We start from the raw sequence: 17953 nt of genomic DNA, 5'->3' as shown, positions 1-17953 counted from the left end.
TTTCACCATCGCAAGAACCACAACTCCATTACTGTACACATCAACTTTGGCAATGATGGGAATATCTGAGGCCCACTCTGGAGCTATGTAACCTTTTGTTCATTGAGTCCGAGAGAATTGAGAACTATTATTGCCCCTCTAAGACAACTTGGCTGGACTAAAGTTAGCAGCCTTAGTCACGAGCAATTTTAGATATATGGTTTTCCAATTGCCACATGAGGTTGGAATGTTTGTAATAGGTTTTCTCTTCTTGGAGCTTGACATGAAGTAATACCAGGCTGCGTCCTTTGGACTATTCCTCAGCTGATATAAATTATTTATCTCATCAACAGTGGGTTCACTCAGCTCACATCTCCTCCACAAACACGAATAGACCAGAAAGCACCCTCCATCCATTTGAGTTGAGTTGGCCATGAGCTAAATATATTCTACCCAACACCTTAATAAAATAAGGCTGAAGGGGTAGCCTAACACTCAGCCTAAAACACACTAAATATAAAGTCACACATTCTTTAGGGGGACGGCTAGGGGTGTCTCCTTCACCAGGAATTGTTAGATGGATATCATCAAGAATGTTGCAAACCTCTCTTAGCTTATCCAAGTCTTTCTGGGTGGGGCTACATCTCACATAATCTATGGGTAGGACTCGACTTCAGCTCTATGGCTAACTTTTCTTTCTTAGCTGGTTTGATCTCCTCGGGGGCATCCTCCTTGCTACTACCCTCATCATTGATGTTCTCTGTTCTACCTAAACTAAAAGTTCCATCAGAGCTCGATACCCCCTCGTTACTAATCCTATTTGATTTGCTCTCGCTAGATGAGGAAGAAACCTCGACGGTCATTCTCCTTGGGTCTTTTCTGATACTAGATGTGCCTATATTCTCTAAGGGAATCTAAGGATTAAAAATTGGTCCTCTGAGCATATCGGGCAAGAAACTCAACTTATCCCCACAATCAACTTCTACTATTTTTTCTTTAGCCTTAGACATCGTAGAAACAAAAAACCAGAAATCCAAACAAAAACAACCATGCAAAATCTAAGCAACAACAATCAGTGATGGGTTCAGGAAGCAGTACCTGGGGCGACTTGTAATTGGTGAAGTAGTAATCGCAGTAGTGACGATAGGAGAGAAATTTCTTACTTTTTACGAGAGGAAAAGAAAGGGCGATTTAGGAGAGTGGGAAAGAAAAGGAAAAGGAAAAGGAATTAGGGACTTAATGAGAGAGAATAAGACGCTGCGAGTAACGGGCACGTCAGCTAAAGAGACACGTCTCGAGAATGCAAAAACCGCCATTTTAAAGTTCAAATGCTTAGCTTAAAATAAGCCACGTCACTCACATTTAAAGTGAGGTGGCAGGGGGTCAAGTCAGTGGAGATGGTTTGAAAACAGAAATATTCGCTTCTGGTCGTATCTTATTTTTATGGCCAGAAACGATTAGGTAACCTTTGAGTACATTTTCTAGTCTTGCGGATATTAACAACCTTGACCAGCCAGGTCGCTATAACTAGCAGAACACATTTTTCGTTTCTAGTTTTCTCTCGCTTTACTCCTAACAGTAGAAATTGCGGGATTAGTGTTTGGGTGGTTAAAACACCACTACCCGATAGACACCTGAGCAGAACGTGGCCTCCTCGTTCTAAAAGCAATTATCACGGGAAGTGGCATCTCGAGGAAGTAGTCAACTGGTCGTATGCATGAGGACGGTCAAAGAACCCACAAGGAGAAGCCACAATTAGGTCGATTCAAAGACTTGGTCAAAGGTCGGCCAGCGAATTGTCTTAGAAAATCCAGACATGATGCCTACACCCAAATAGTTACCAGATCAACCCGCCCAACTGTCTTGTAACTGGCGCACTTACCCATTACTTAATTGACACATTCAACCAACCCACTAACATCCAAGAATTAATGGTGGTGCGACATATTCAGTTGCTTATAAAAGCCCTGTAAAATCCAAACTAGGGCACACTTATTTCTATAAAGGAAAATTCTGTCTCTCTGATTTCAGAATTTCTTTCCTTGAGTTCATTTCTTTCTGGGAGGAAAATAAAAAACTTTAGTTATAGTAGTTAAAATTAAGCCCCGTAAATTTGTCAAACAAGTTTTTCCTAGAAACCCAATATTTAACTTGACCGTTGGAGGATTTTCGCCCGAAAATATCCGGTGCCCCCTAATTGTTATTTTTGATTGCAAGTGAGATCAGTGTGGAATGTTCATGGTTGTCAACATCTACTCAAAGAAAACAAGTGCAAACAGTATCGTCTCCCATAAAAACAAATTCTAGTATTGACGTGGTCACCTGGTCTTGACAACGAGCTTAACCAGATTTCTGCATCAACGGTGATGCCTTGCAAAATTTCGAGCCCTGAAGCCATTAAAAGGTGCACGTTTTATGAAACAAAGCCCCAGACCTATTAGCCTATAGCTAAACCTTGAACACCGATAGTCATCCAAGCACAATTTCATACAAGCCTCTTTTGATATAGACTAACTGTAGTTGAGGTCAAAACCATAGAAATCTATTTGTGGAACCTTTACGAATTTAACTTCCATCAAGCTTTAAGAATAAGTTCTATTAAACCTAGGCTTACAACTATTACTCCAATCAACTAGCTCAGTTGCCTTATACGCCGATGGGCATGAACACTTCAACACTGTTGTGTAAAGAATCCCATATTTACCACAGACACCATGTACTTTACTAGGCTGCATACCAGCTTGCCAAGAAATCATCCATAATCTCGTCACCTCTTTAAGACTACAAAGCCTGAGATTTCTGTCGTAATCCATTGTTAATCTTCTTTTGATCCTAAAACCCATGCCTATAGCACTGAATTTGAATTCGTAACTTGATGAGAAACTGCCTATGTTATCTATAACAGCTATTCAGCTAGTGTTATATACTTTGTTCTTCTAATTTGAAACACATTGAAGTCAGGATCAAGCCAATACACACTTGAAACCTCAATACATTATCATTATCATTATCAAAATATAAAGTAAAATACCAATATCTATACGTTCCATTACCTATTCCAGATATCAGGTTGGTGGTCTTTGTAAACAATTGATCAGGAAGGAATGTATTAGTAAGAAAATCAAAGCTTTGCTATAGAATCTTACCATGCATGTCCTTTAGGACAAGATGTCTAGTATCCAAAAGCTCTACTCTATCAGCACCATTTGAGGTTGTGCTAGTCATCCAAATCACTTTGCCATTAATGTCAATTATGACCATGGCGCCATTTCGCCTCAGAGAAGCCCTAAAACCTTGGCCAATGATCTGTCTGTCACGATTAGTTGTCTGAACAACAATTTTTTCTTTAAAGTTTGTGAACCAAATTGAGATAAATAAGCATTTTCACCAAGACTGTTCGGTGCAAGTGGAAGTGTAGAATAAATTTTATTTAAGAACAGAGTTTGTTGTTGAAAAACTTTGGATTCATTGCTTAATTCTCCTCTATTATTTTTAAGTACAACTAGAGTTCATATTTATAAGCATTAGCAAACTTTAGAGATTACATTAATCATGCTTTAGATTTCCCAAGCCATATTGCAAGCATAAATGCTACTCTTTAATTCATGTAGAAAACAAACCACAGAACCCTTCAAACTTTTTGCTTAATTTTCTAGATTACTAATTACATCTCAGCACCCCTTCGTGATTAGTAATCTTCAATTGCTTCTTGAAATTTTCAAACTTCTCAATGATAATTGCTTTGGTAAGAAAATCTGCTGGTTGCTCTAATGAACTCCATGTTAAGTTTTCTTTTGCTTACTAAGTCATGAATGTAGTGATAATACAGCTCAATGTGCTTAGACTTAGCATGAAAAATATGGTTCTTTGCCATAACAATGGCTGACATGTTGTCACAATAAATTGTTGTTGCAGCTTCTTGATCAAACTGCAAATCCTTGAGAATTCTTCTAAGTTAAACATCTTCACAAGATGATTCAGTTTAGGGGTGGGCAAATTCGGTTTGGATCGCTTTGGGATATATTCTCAAATCGATCCAAACCAATCGGTTTGAAATATTTTCAAACCGATATCAACCTAAAATTTTTTCAAACCGAACCGATCCAAACCGACTGGATCGGTTTGGATCCGGTTTGAACTTATTAGCTAAAATTTCACTTCTTTTATATTATTTTACCTAAATTATTTGTTATTTTTTTGTGTCCGTAATCTAAATTGATACCTCTTTTATATTATTCATATCTACTTTGATATCTACATAACAATTCAAAGATACATCCATACAAGTTTACAGCATAATACATCATAATAAACAAGTTCTTAACCTGTTCATTCAAAACAAACTCACAAAATTAAAATAAACTTGAACAACATTTGACAATTAAAATATTGTGCATCTTGTCCGTCAAAATTTATAGCCCAATTACTTTTGATTTGTCAAAATCTGCATAAAATGATAAATATAATTAATTAGATTGCTTAACTTAAAATATAATGTAATTATATAATATTTCTGGATTGGATCGGTTTGAATCGGTTTGGAATCCTTCCAAACCGAAATCTAAACCGAGTGATGTCGGTGTGCAATCCAATAAACCGAAACCAGTTTTTTTACTAATGAAAACGATCCAAACCGATCCAAAAGGTCAGTTTGGATCGGTTTGGATTGGTTCGGTTAAAATATGCCCACCCCTAATTCAGTTGCTACATTGTACTCTGCCTTGGCTGAGGATAAAGGTACTGCCTTTTGCTTCCTTGAACTCAATGCAATAACATTTATTCCAAAACAAATAAATATCTTGATGTGCTTTTTTTGTCATCAAGGGAACCGGCCTAGTCACTATCAGTAAAACCAACAAGCTTGCAATTGTCTTCTTTTTCATACATAATCCCCTACTTTTTTATTCCTTGAAGATACCGTAAGATTCTTTTGCTGTAATATAATGGGACTTCCTTGGATCATTCATGATCAGGAAAGAACACTAACTGAGTGCACAATATCAGCTCTTGAGTTGGTGAGATAAATCAACAAACCAACTAAGCTTCTATAGATTCTTGCATTTACCTTTTCTTCTTTTTCATCATGCTTTAATTTTTCTTTCAAACCTATAAAAGTAAGTGCTGGTTTGCATTTGAACATGTGGAATTTCTTTAACAAATCTTCTATGTAGTTTTCTTGACAACAAAAGATTTTTGCTTTGCTTACTTCACTTGAATGCCTAGAAAATATTTCATTAAGCCCAAATCTGTCATCTCAAATTCATCCAACTTGCCTTTTTTAAACTATTCCACTAATTTCATATTAGTGCCACAATAAATTAGATCATCAACATATATATGCAAACAATAAGAAAATTAGTACCTTCCGTTTTGACATAAAGAGAAGGTTCACTTGAGCTTCTGTCAAATCCACTTTTAATGAAGTATTTATCAATTCTGCTATTCTATGCTCGAAGGGCCTGCTTCAAGCCATACAAGGCTTTTCGAAGTCGATAAACTTTGTTTTCTTCACCTTTTACTTCATATCCCTTAGGCTGCTCAACATAGATCTCTTCTTCTATTTCACCCTTCAAAAATGCATATTTTACATCCAGCTAAAATACATTCAATTCCATTTGGGTTGCTAAGGCAAGGGTAGTTCAAATAGTCGCCTTGTATTTTTAAATTGAACCATCTTTATTATACTTGATTTTGAAGATCTATTTTAGTCCAATTGTTTCTTTTCCATGTGGCAAATTAACCAGCTCCCAAGTTTTATTTTTCACAATGGTGGCTATTTCTTCGTTCATTGCATTGACCCAATCTTCATTTCTTGAAGCCTCTTCAAAGTCTTGAGGCTCATAAGAAATAAAGCAAGTTCACATGACTCATAAATTTCTCTCAATGACTTTATCTTCCTTGGAGGGCTCTCATTATTTAAAGAACTTTCTGCTGCTAAATTTGGAGAATTTTGTTCCAAATTATTTTGTTGTGGTGAATTTGGTGGAGATGCAGGAGCTTCAAAAAAGCTAGATGCTTGAGATTGATCTTTTTCCTACTGCCAAGCTGATGCCTAATCAAATACAACATCTCTTGAGATAACAAACTTATTTGTTGTAGGATTCAACAACCGATACCCTTTTAAGTGTTATCATAGTAGCCAATAAATAAATCCTTTTCACATTTTTCATCAAACTTCTCCTTGTTCTAAGCTGGAATAAGTGCATAAGCAATACTCCAAAAAAATCTTCAGATGATCAATAGTTGGCTTTCGATTGTGCCAAGCTTCAAATGGAGTTTTGTCTTTGATAGATTTTGTAGGAGACCGATTGAGAATATACACAACTGTATGATATGTTTCTGCCCATAAGTTGCTAGGAATGCCTTTACCTTTAACCTGTTTCTCACTATATCTACAATCATATGATTCTTCCATTTTGCCACTTCGTTTTGCTGTGGACTTCGACTGATAGTAAATTGCCTTTGAATCCCATTATCCTAGTAATAATTCATGAATGAAGTGTAGATAAATTCACCACCACGATCAGTTCTCAAGATCTTCATTTTGTATCCAGTTTGCCTTTCTATAACAGCTTTAAATTGGAGAAAAATTGAGAAAGCTTCTGATTTTTCATTCAAAAAATAAATACACATCATCCTTGTATAACCATCAACAAAAAAAATGAAATATCTCCTGTTATTGAGAGAGAGAGTCCTTGTAGGACCACAAATATCAACATGCACTAACTCTAATGAAACCTTGGCTGTCCATGAAGTTTTAGGAAATAGAAGCCTCTGCATTTTCCATAAATATAGCCCTCACAAACTTTTTCATGTCTTCCAATATCAGGTAAGCTAATCACCATGTTCTTTTGCTCAAGCAAATTCATCCCTTTACAGTTTAAATGGCCATATATGAGATGTCGTAAATTTGACAAATCTAATTTTTCAGTTTTGAGAGCAACATTCTTATCAAGTGGCATAACAAGAGGAAAAACCTTGTTCTTTGACATTTCAACAACAGCCACTATTCGATTATTAATTTTACCAATAATTTTGCATTTTTCAACATCAAAATAAATTTGAAAAACCCTTTTGCGTTAGCTGCCCCACACTCAAGAGGTTCTGAGTTAAATTTGGAACATAAAGAACATAAAAAATGAGCTTTTTGTTACCTCCCTTTGTATGGACAACAATAGTGCCTTTTCCTACAACTTTTTGCATCTTTCCATCTCCAAGCTTCACTTGTGAATTAAAACTTTGGTCAAAGTTGATGAAAATGTCAGGTTCTCCAGTCATGTGGTTACTGCAGCCACTATCCAAGTACCACAAATTTTTTGGTTCACGTTCAACATCTTTACTTGAATAAAACAAGTAATCTCCATTACCTTCATTTGTAAAATTTGCCTCATTTTTGCCTTTTTTATTTTGATACCAGCAATCCCTTTGAGAATGGTTAGGAATGCAATACCTTGGTCATTTATCACAGTAATCTTTTGATTAATGATTAGACTGGTTACAAATAATGCACTAAGAATCAGAATTTTTCTATGAAATCTCTTTATCATTTTTCCACTTGTAGCGGTTGTAGTTTTGTTCTCTTTTCCCTTTGCCACGTTGTCCATTTCTTTGAGATGAGCCTCTATTCTTCTGGTCTTTTTTGCTGCTTCTATTTTGATCTGAATTATTAGTCTTGGATAAAAAAGCTTGCTCCGTAGGCTGACTTGAAGATCAATTGATTCTTTACTCATGAGACCGTAATGGTCCTGATAAATCTAAAAAAATCATATTGGATAGATCCCTTGATTTTTCAATGACTACTGCTCATGATCAAACTTTGGAGGAAGACATCTTAGTACCTTTTCATTCATCTTCTTATCTTCAATGGTGTCTCTACAACCTTTAATATGGTTTACAATCTGTGATACCCCAATTCTCCTAAGGGTATTTAAGTATTTTTTAGCTTTTTAATGATCTTTTTACCATAGTATAGAAAGAATAAGATATCTTTCCCATTATGAGAGAGAGAGAAAGATCAACCAAGATAAGGAAAAAAAAACGACAGAGAGGAAAAAAAAGAAATGGAGAGAAAAAAGAGAAAAGAAAAGGAAAAAAAGAGAAGAAGAAGAAGAAGAAAGTTTTCTTCTTGGTTCTGCCACGAGTAACACATGAGATCAAGTTGCATCGTTTGAATTGGATATTGTTGAGAGAAGATTGGAGGCAAGTTTTAATTCTTGGTTTTCATTAATTTGTTATGGAGAAGCATGATTAGATATTTGCAATAGAAGTAGAAACCTAAGATTTTGCAGAAAATCGGAGAATCTAGACTGTTATGTTTTGAGGCCCGAACATTGAAGACACTTGAGGTTGAATTTAGGAGCTGTTTAAAATGAGATATTTGAGAAAATTGGAATTTATAATTAGGACTTGATTTTATCTTATGAGGATTCTATTGATGATTTTTAGATTGATGATATCAGTACGCATTTTGTTACATGATGCTAAGGAGTAAGTAAACTAGACTTTTAATTGAATCAAAATAAACAATATATATATATTTGACTTGTCTGAAAAGCCTAGTTTTGAAATGTACGGATATGAATTTATATGTCTCTGCCCATGTGCTTATGTGATGTATTATTATGTATTGAGTGTGATTATGTATATGGGCATATGTATGTGTGAAATTTCATTGGCATAAGCATGAAAATGCATTAAGTTTTCTATGACTAAGAAAGTAGATTTTAACAAATGAAATTTCTGCTTTATGCGATTTTGCATTAGGGGCCACCTCTTGAAGTTGCGTGGGGGGCACCTCTTGAGATTGTGCGGGGGCTACCTCTCGAGAGTCGACGTGCCGCAAAGTGCCACGCATGGTGCAAAGTGCCACATTGCAGAATATGTATTTTGTTGAAAGAAAATGCGAAGCCACCTCTTGAGAGCCGACGTGCCGCGAAGTGTCACGCATGGTGCAAAGTGCCACATTGCATGATATGTATTTTGTTGAAAGAAAATGTGAAAGTTTGAAAACAAAATAAAGAGATTTTTATGAATTTGTTTCAAGTATTTTGAAAAGATCATGGTATATCATCCATTTGCATTATGTATAAGTATGTATGTATTTTAGTATAAGAAAAACTAGTTTACTTACTGAGTTTTGTACTCATTATAATTTTTTATGATTCAGTTTCTAGAAGTAAGGGCTAATTTGTGATGAATGAGAAGAAGGACTTCAATTGAGGATGGTAGATGATTTGGCCAAATTAGCCAAATTCTTAAATTATTCCATTGTCTTTTATAATTGAAGCTTGAATTATTATCGATTGTAAAGAGTTATTTAAGTCTACATGTGAGTTGCAGTTAGATTTACTCTCAGAGTTCGAGCTGAGGTGTTACGTAATCTCAGTTACTCTGCTGCAAAAATCTTGATCTCCTTCACAATCTTTTGTTGATAAATTATCAAACTCTTTCCACAAAGTCTGCAACTTGATGGTGACTACCTTTTTAGAACATTGAAATTCTTCTTTCAGAATTTCGCAAGCATTTTACCCTTTTTGACATTAAATATTCTGTGAAAAATTGGCTTACTAACACCTTGGTGGATATATCAAAAGTGTTGTGGCATTTCTCTGTATGTTTTCTTTGTATTGTTGTTGATGTGCTTAAGTCCAATCTTAAGAACTCCCGGATTCTGGTGGTTCAATATATCCATCTTCAACAATATCTCATAAATTTTGAGAAAGAAAAAAAGTTTCCATTTGACTACTCCAATATTCAAAATGTACTCATTCAAAATATTAGAACTTGACTGGGAGTATATGAAAATAATGTGGGCAAGGTATTTGATGCCATTTAGAGGGTGTTTTGGAAAAGCTCTAATACCAAATTTGTTGTGTGCAAGCAAAAGTGTTGAATAAATTTTATTTAAGAACAGAGTTTGTTGTTGAAAAACTTTTGATTCCTTACTTAATTCCCCTCGATTATTTTTTAGTACAACTAGAGTTCATATTTATAAGCATTAGCAAACTCTAGAGATTACATTAATCATGCTTTAGATTTCCCAAGCCATATTGCACACATAAATGCTACTCTTTAATTCATGTAGAAAACAAACCACAGAACCCTTCAAACTTCTTACTCAATATGCTAGATTACTAATTACATCTCAATAAGGACTATAAAATCCACAAGTGAATGTTTTGTCTGGGGAAGTTAACACGTCTGATTTGTCGTCAACAGAGAGAGAAGAGTCCCTAGGCAAGAACTTTTGGCTTTCTGAAGTTTAAAAACACAAGAAGAAAGATACGAGAATAATGAGAAACGAAGGAAAATTCGGAAACATTGAAGTCTGGGAGTGGGATATCATGCTTACGGAATTTGCTTTAGAATTTTGATTCGTTAGAAGCTTGTTGATGTTCAAGTTTTCAGAGAAGAGAAGAGTCTAAGGGATTCAGGATGTATGCTAATCTTTGTAAATTTTTCATTAGTGAAGTCCATGGGAAAAGTGACAATACCCCTGGTTTCACGAAATGGTTTTAGAGATCTCTAGTTTTTAAAAAATGATCATAGAGATTTTTGTTTTTGGTGATAATTTAGATTTGCCTAATGATGCATGATTTTGGACACTGTTGTTAAATGGTAAAATCATCCAAATGTGATCATTTCTTTCTTTTTTTATTTTTTTAAAAAAGATAATTCTGCGAACATTTTACCAAACTCATGGAAGTATCGTTGTCACTTTCCCCAAGGGTAATTTTTAAAAACCTCCCTTGAAGTTTGGGCTTGTTGCAAGTAGATGGTGAGAATCTATTTATTTATAAAAAAACCCCCTACCGTCAGTTAATTTTAACATTGACCGTTAGTTGACTGTGCAAAGATAATATTACCCTTAACAACAGTTTGTAGACGGATATAACTAAAAAAAAACTAAAATTATTGGTTATTTTACCATCTTTAAATTATTGATATTTCTTTAAAATTCCTACAAGAAAGATAAAATTAAAAACTTAAAAAATCCTCTTTAAATTATTGATATTTCCTTAAAGTTCCTACAAGAAAGATAAAATTAAAAACTTGAAAATGAAATAGTCATAATCTTTACCTATGATATTGTAAATCTTTGGAATTGATAAGGATAAAATTGTCAAAAAATAGGGTTTGTGCTTTTCACGCCAATAATTTTAGTTTTTTTTTAGTTATGTCAGTTTACAAACTGTTGTTAAGGGCAATATTGTCTTTGCATAGTCAACTAACGGTCAATGTTAAAATTAACTGACGGTAGGGGACTTTTTACAAATAAATAGATTCTCGCCATCTACTTGCAACAAGTTCAAACTTCAGGGGAGGTTTTTAAAAATTACCACTTTCCCCAAATGCAATGGGCACTTTTGTTTCGTAAAGCAAGGTTTGAAAGATAGCTTATAAAAATAGTGGTGTGAAAATGTTACCCAATTTTCGTCCTAAAATGTCATGCACCTCTTGGAAAAAAAAAAGAAAAAGCCAAACGTGTTTAGGAAAATAAGTGGCCACCTGCCCATTGCATGCAATACAAGTTGCTTGCTTCACCTCTTTGCTTGGCACATGCATGTTCCTCTCATTTGCTTGAGGCGGTGATTATGTTTATATAAATCGAGAGCTGCTTGTTAATAGATTCAATTGTAACCGAGATCAAAACAGAGCAAAAACAAACCAAGATTGAGAGAAGAAAAAAAAGAGAAACTGAGAGAAAAGAGAAGAAAAAGAAAAGAAAAAGAAAAGAAGAAAAGAAAAGAAAGGAGGAAAAGGAAGAAGCCGAGAGTGGGGAAGAGAGAAATTGAAAAGAAAAGTTACAGAAAATAGAATTGGATAGTTAGAATTATATCCATTGGATAAGTGGGTAATAGATTTATGAAATTTGAGCAATTATATTACAGTTTGCATGATACGTATAAGTTTTAATATAAGTTCTAACAGTTAATTTTCGAACCCTGTATTTTAGGAGGGACTCGAGAATCCAAGAACTTACGAGAGCACCAACGAACCCTAGAGTGAAACAAGATCTGTGAGTGTATACTATTATTACTATTATGTATTCCGTGAAGCATTTATGTTTGATATTGTGATTTAATATCATGTTATGATTATATGTACACATATTATATGTTTGATTGAGTCATGAGATGTGATTGCCAATCACCATATGTGTACAATTCCCCATAGGCTCTGCGCATGCGTATTGAGAGTTAGGTTACTCTACCCGTGCGAGATAGTTTAATTACGCCGGGTATTGAGAGGTTTTCCCCTGCTCTACTCGTGTGATGATGATCCCAACGGGTATTGAGAGTTATTTCCCTTGGGTACTATTTGGTTCAGTTTGTGATGTATGATATTTAATGTGGAGTTATGTCACATAATTATGCACAAGCACTAGTACACTATATTATTATCATTATTGTTATTATTTTAATATATATAATTACATCCACTCACTGAGCCGCAAGCTCACTATTTTCCTATTTACCCCTTTTCCTTCCAGGATTTCGCAGGATTTCGTGCAGATCAGTTCTAATGAATTGAGGTTGGGCCATGAGACGCATTGCTGCATGTCTTGCATTTTGAGCACGTTTATGTTGCTTATGTTTTATATGTAAATATACTTGTAATGTCAGTATGTACAATGAGACACGAGTTATGCAAGTTTTGAATTTATATATGATTTCAGAAAAGGCACAGAAGTTGTTATGTGTTTATAGGAAAGGTCATATTATATACATATTTTTATGAATTAAATTTGTGTTATAAATTTTAGTTATTAATACGCACTATTCGCCTCAAATCCGACAGGTAGGTCGGGGCGGGTCATGTCACAAAAGCGGACTTGATAGACGACTTCTCGAAGCAGGCCCTACATTCCACCTCAATTTCCTCAACGCTCAAAAAAATAGACGACCTTGTGTGGAATTGATTATATGGACAATAACCCATTTTGTATTTTCCACTTGCAATTGATGTTTCTGTTTGATTATGACTTTCAGTCGCAGAGCAATCACCATGGAACCAAGCACTTGACGGATGGAGCGCAATTGGTGGAAGAATTCATAATTGATCATTCCACAACTCATCTAAAAGGTAAGCAACTAAATAGAGACACGTCAGCTATCTTAAATCCGCTTCATCGAACTAACCAATCTATCCAAGCAATAAGCACAACATTATAAAGATCCAAATAACAAACACCACTTGCAGTTTGGCCTTTGAGCTTGCTGATAGCGCTAGCAACTGTCATTCAAGAGAAGCGACGAGGATATTCCTACGTGAGGAGGGAAGAATCAATAAAAATTTGTCAAGGTGCTTAAAATGATGAAAAGGACTGTCAGATACACTCCTGTTAAGCTCAACAGATTCAATTTTTAACGAGATCCGACATCTCTCTCTTGCTCTCTCAAACTTCATCTTCAACCTTTTAATATTTGCCGTTGTTGTGGTTCTAAGGTTCGTAAACTCTTAACATCTGTTAAATCACCAAGAAACCTGACTTGAGCATCAAAGTATGGTCATTAACACTATTGGCCTCACCTCTAACCTCTATTATCTTTATTTTGTAGGTTATTTCATGATTTCAAGATCCAAACATTGTTTCATTCTGTTTTTAATGCAAAGCAACTAGGCTACCTCCCCTCAACTCACTACAAATCATAAGAACCATAACACATCTCGAAAAAAATCACTCATTTAGCCCCATTACCTTAAAATATAAATTTATTTGTTGAAATCAAATTTTAGCCAAATTCGGTGACACTTGCTAAAGCACCCAAACTAAGTGTAAATCAAATCTAAATAAAAATTAAGCGTAAAAAATATCAATGTAGATTCGGAGCCTAATTGATTCTTAAACCGCTATCATACACAAATAATAGGAACCTCCAATAATAAAGATTATTATTTTTTAATTTAACATTGTACTTTTGGGGGGTAAATGATGAATTTGTGAACTCTCAGGGTTCTTTTGTAAAATCTAAGGGATATATTTGCTTAATATCTGACTTGTACGTTTTAGCGGGATAAGAGAATTGGTTAGCTTAAGTTGACATTTTTGGGTTTTGTAACCTGAGTATTAGGTAGTATTTAAGGCCTTGTATCTTGTCGATTACTAAGATTTACGGAAAAGTCTTAGCTTGTTTTGTACCATGTAATGTCTCTGTAAATTTGAGTTAAATTCTCTAATAAAGAAAGTGTAAGCCTCTCTTCTTGATCGTCAATTCTGGTGTTTGTGCTCTGTTCTTGAGTGTTCATATTTTCTGGTTTTCTTTCATTGTTGTGTTTGATCTTGTTTCTTTATTTAATCTTATTAGTTTGAGATGGCTCTTGATTGATTGTTCATCTACCAATCATCCTGGAGTCCAATTGAATCTGATCTTGCATCAGCTGTGCATTAACAATCTATCATCCTCTTTGTTTATGACTTAAGTATTTTCGTCTGCATGAGACCTCAGAAAAGATAATGACATATAATTTACTATTATGAAGATCATCACTCGCTGCTGGCTTAAAAAAGAATATTTGTTATCAGAGAATAAGAGTCAATTGATCTTACAGGCTATTATTAATCATGGAGCAATGCTAATGAGAGAATGAGATAGTTTTCAATCCATTTAAAATTGTCAAATAACCAAGGCAATACCAGGTTCAATGACCTTCACAAATGTCTTAGCAGGCTCAAATTCCCGTGAAATTACCTATCAATCTGAGAGGACATATCCTCCAGCCCTTGAGCGTTAACACCAGGACAATCTTCTATATCAGGTGTACCAGGCTTGTTCCTGGAACTCCTCAATCCAGTACTCTCTCCGCTTGGACTTCCATCCATAGCCAGGCAGCCTGCTTATGGCAAATATTTAATGCTTGCTTCCAAAATTGCAAGAATCACAAGCTGGATATTCTAGATGCTTACCTGCCTTAATCTATTCAGGAAAAAGAAATGATATCAAAGATCAGAATTGAGCTTTCAAGAGACATCACCAAAATTACGATCCACAACGCTTTCCACAAGACTAAGAGCCTCTAAACTAAGCACGTATGACACACATGCAAGCAGCAACCATCAGTTATTCCGAATGAATTTAAAAGATTTCTAGAGAAAACCTTTTTAGATATTTATTTTGTGTAGTCGTGCCTCGCAGTACATTTAGCAGGTTAGATTGCATCTTACGACATATTTATTGCATTATTTGCACATGCTTGTCTGAGAATCTAAGTCTGAAACCAAAGTTGGTTGGTGTGAGTAGTTCGGCACTCTCACTCCTTAAGAGGGATCCGAAGTTTAAGCCCCGCTCTTGTATGAAATCACCACTTTGGCCAGCACTTTACCCCTTATGGGTCGATCCGGTGCGAGCGGGGATTAATCTGGGTTGTGGTACGGGCTTGAAGGTGCCTCCCACAGTTGGGGCCCACTCAGGACCATCTCATGGTTTAGAAAAAAAAAAAGAATCTAAGTCTGATATCATAAAATATGATATATGATAATCTACCATGAAAACAAGGTTACCTTAAGAGGTGGTATGAAAAAAAAAAGGCAAAAGCAAAAGCAAACCCAAAAGAGGAGAAAAAAAGAAAGACACTACCTACTTGTTTCAATAAGTTTTAATTCGAGATCAAAATCACAAGGTTAATTTGATTTGTTCATTCTATTTTTTTTTATACTAAAGTTGTTGATATTGAGAGACTTGATAATGAGTTTTGGATGATTTATTTTTCACATACACACAAAAGTTTAAATTTCTCTAATCTTTAATTAGTTCTGAGTGATTAAAGTCTAATTCTGTTGATTAATATGTAAAAGAAAAGTATCATTAATTGCACTAAAAGTTTGTTTTAGGCATTTCACATATAAAACATTTATTTTGCATATTCTTGCATGATCATCATTATTTGAGCATTAATTTTAGTCAGACATGTATATTCATTACTCATTAAACCTTAGGCTATTTTGTTTAATTATCCTTTGGATTCTTTTGCAAAGAAAAGGGGGAGTAGTAATTCCTTAGGGGGAATCCATTTGTTTTTAAAAGAGAATTACTTGATTGAGGGGGAATCACGATTTTTTTTTTGAAACATAGTAAATTTTTATTCATGCCATGTTTATTTATTTTTGGACTGAAGTGCTCTAGTGTTTATGTTTTGGTTAGTTCTTTAATTTATTTATGTGTAAATTTTTGCTCCAACGCCATGATATGCTTTAAAGACTATGTTCGTTAAAACTTTTTACCACAAGGATACCAAAGGGAAAGACTGTAGTCTTATATAAGTTGACATCTTGTGACAATTTAGGATTTGTACATTTTGAATTGTAATTTTCTAATTGAAGTCTACGTTAATTAGGAGACTTCTTAGTTTAGTTTTTTTTTTTAGGATATAGGGATTTTATTTTAGGATGATTATTTAGGACAAGGATTTTATTTTGAAAATAAAATAGAATTGAAAAGGAATATGTACTCTATTATGATTATTGGTATCACCATTTTCTATAAAAAAAGGATGTATTCTACACATTGAATATTAGTCCGCCACAAGCTGAGAAATAAAATTTTAGCGAGCATGAACAGTGTTGGGTGTATATTATCACTAAATAGTATTGCTTGAACTGTACTTGTCAAAACTATTCATGGAATTTTTATTTTCATGTTTTGTATTCATCTTAGTCTACTATTAGACATCATTTATTGATTGGTCTATTTGCAGAAGAATGAATTTCACATTAAGGTTGTAGATAAAAGATGAGTGGTGCTAATTAAGTAGTATAGTAGATTCAACTAAAGCTGTGGTAACAGTAAGAGGGAATTTGAAATTATGTAAGAAGCTAATAGATTGTAATCTTCTTATACTCAGTGAATTACTTAATATCTGGGGTGGGATTGTTCTTTGAACTATGTGAAAATTATTTCCAGAAAATAATTTAGTTTAATTAATTAGGTTTTTAATAATTAGCCTACATCTATAAAATAGATATAAATTTCCCCAAGAATAAGGATCAACATCAATCTTTTACCTAATGTTGATCATTGAAGTCTAAGTAGCTATACGGTTTCTGTCATGCAACAAAATGAACTTTGTTCCTTCTAATTTAATAGAGAAACCAAGCTAATGATGAGATCCCATTAGCTCTGTGAGCTCGTTATTGTGATTGACTGCCTTTTAGATACAACTTGCTACGGTCTGTCAAACAAGGCCTTTTAAATTGTTCTGAAAGGGTATAACAAATGTCGAAAATGAGACCAGCGGTTGCTGTTCTTGTGCAAGTATTCGAAAATTTGGACACCAATCAAACAATTAGACGAGGAATAAATACTTTGAGTAGTGAAGGCACATACTAAGCATTCTGCTAGTAATTCAAATATCACATGTGGAAATGCCATGAGTTGATTTTACAATTTAAACTGTTCAAGTAATGAAAGCACAAAAAATAAGCTCAGAGCTTAGATGCAATCAGTGATTGTTTGTCATGTGGAATTCAGATTCAGCTTCGCGTTCTTATTAGTGCCACATGTCTCTCTATTCAGATTTGGAGGCTTCAGTTTATCTATAATTTGAATTGATAAATTGGTGATTGATCGAAATCTATTAACCAACTAATTTATGAAAGAACTGTTTAAATCTTCAACAGTAGATTTTTGCAATGACCTCTCCCTGTTGACAGTCAATTTCTCTCTATCTGAATGGTGAAATCCGGCTCCTTCACTGAAAATCCGGCTCCTTCGAAGCCAAGCAACAAGCAAGCAGATTTTTTAGAAGATCAATTTGCCTTTGCCTCTGTATTTTGTTACTCTACTACAAATTTTCTCTTCTTTTTTGGATTTCAAAAATTCAATGGACAACAGTTCCAGGGTTTTGCTGCATATCTATAGTGTATCAAGAAAGACAAATTGCCTGCGGAAGAGGACTTGGCAATTAACTACATGTATCTCTTCAGTTGATGATATTTCATCATCCAATACCCCACCAAAAAAAAAAAATGTTTGAA

At 34.5% G+C, this 17953-nt stretch overlaps 1 long non-coding RNA gene across 1 annotated transcript; it reads left to right on the top strand.

The window, feature by feature from the left end:
- Positions 1-11387: 11387 nt before the first annotated feature.
- LOC102616596 (uncharacterized) lies at positions 11388-14181 on the top strand. The gene is made up of 6 exons (XR_370962.4): positions 11388-11833; positions 11936-11998; positions 12473-12514; positions 12781-13065; positions 13183-13428; positions 13542-14181. It is a non-coding gene; the product is annotated as an uncharacterized LOC102616596 (long non-coding RNA).
- Positions 14182-17953: the final 3772 nt, after the last annotated feature.

Source organism: Citrus sinensis, chromosome 6 (genome assembly GCF_022201045.2).
Source record: "Citrus sinensis cultivar Valencia sweet orange chromosome 6, DVS_A1.0, whole genome shotgun sequence".
Lineage (NCBI taxonomy): Eukaryota > Viridiplantae > Streptophyta > Magnoliopsida > Sapindales > Rutaceae > Citrus > Citrus sinensis.
The sequence above is the reverse complement of the archived record's forward strand: the minus strand, read 5'-3'. Positions and strand labels throughout refer to the sequence as shown.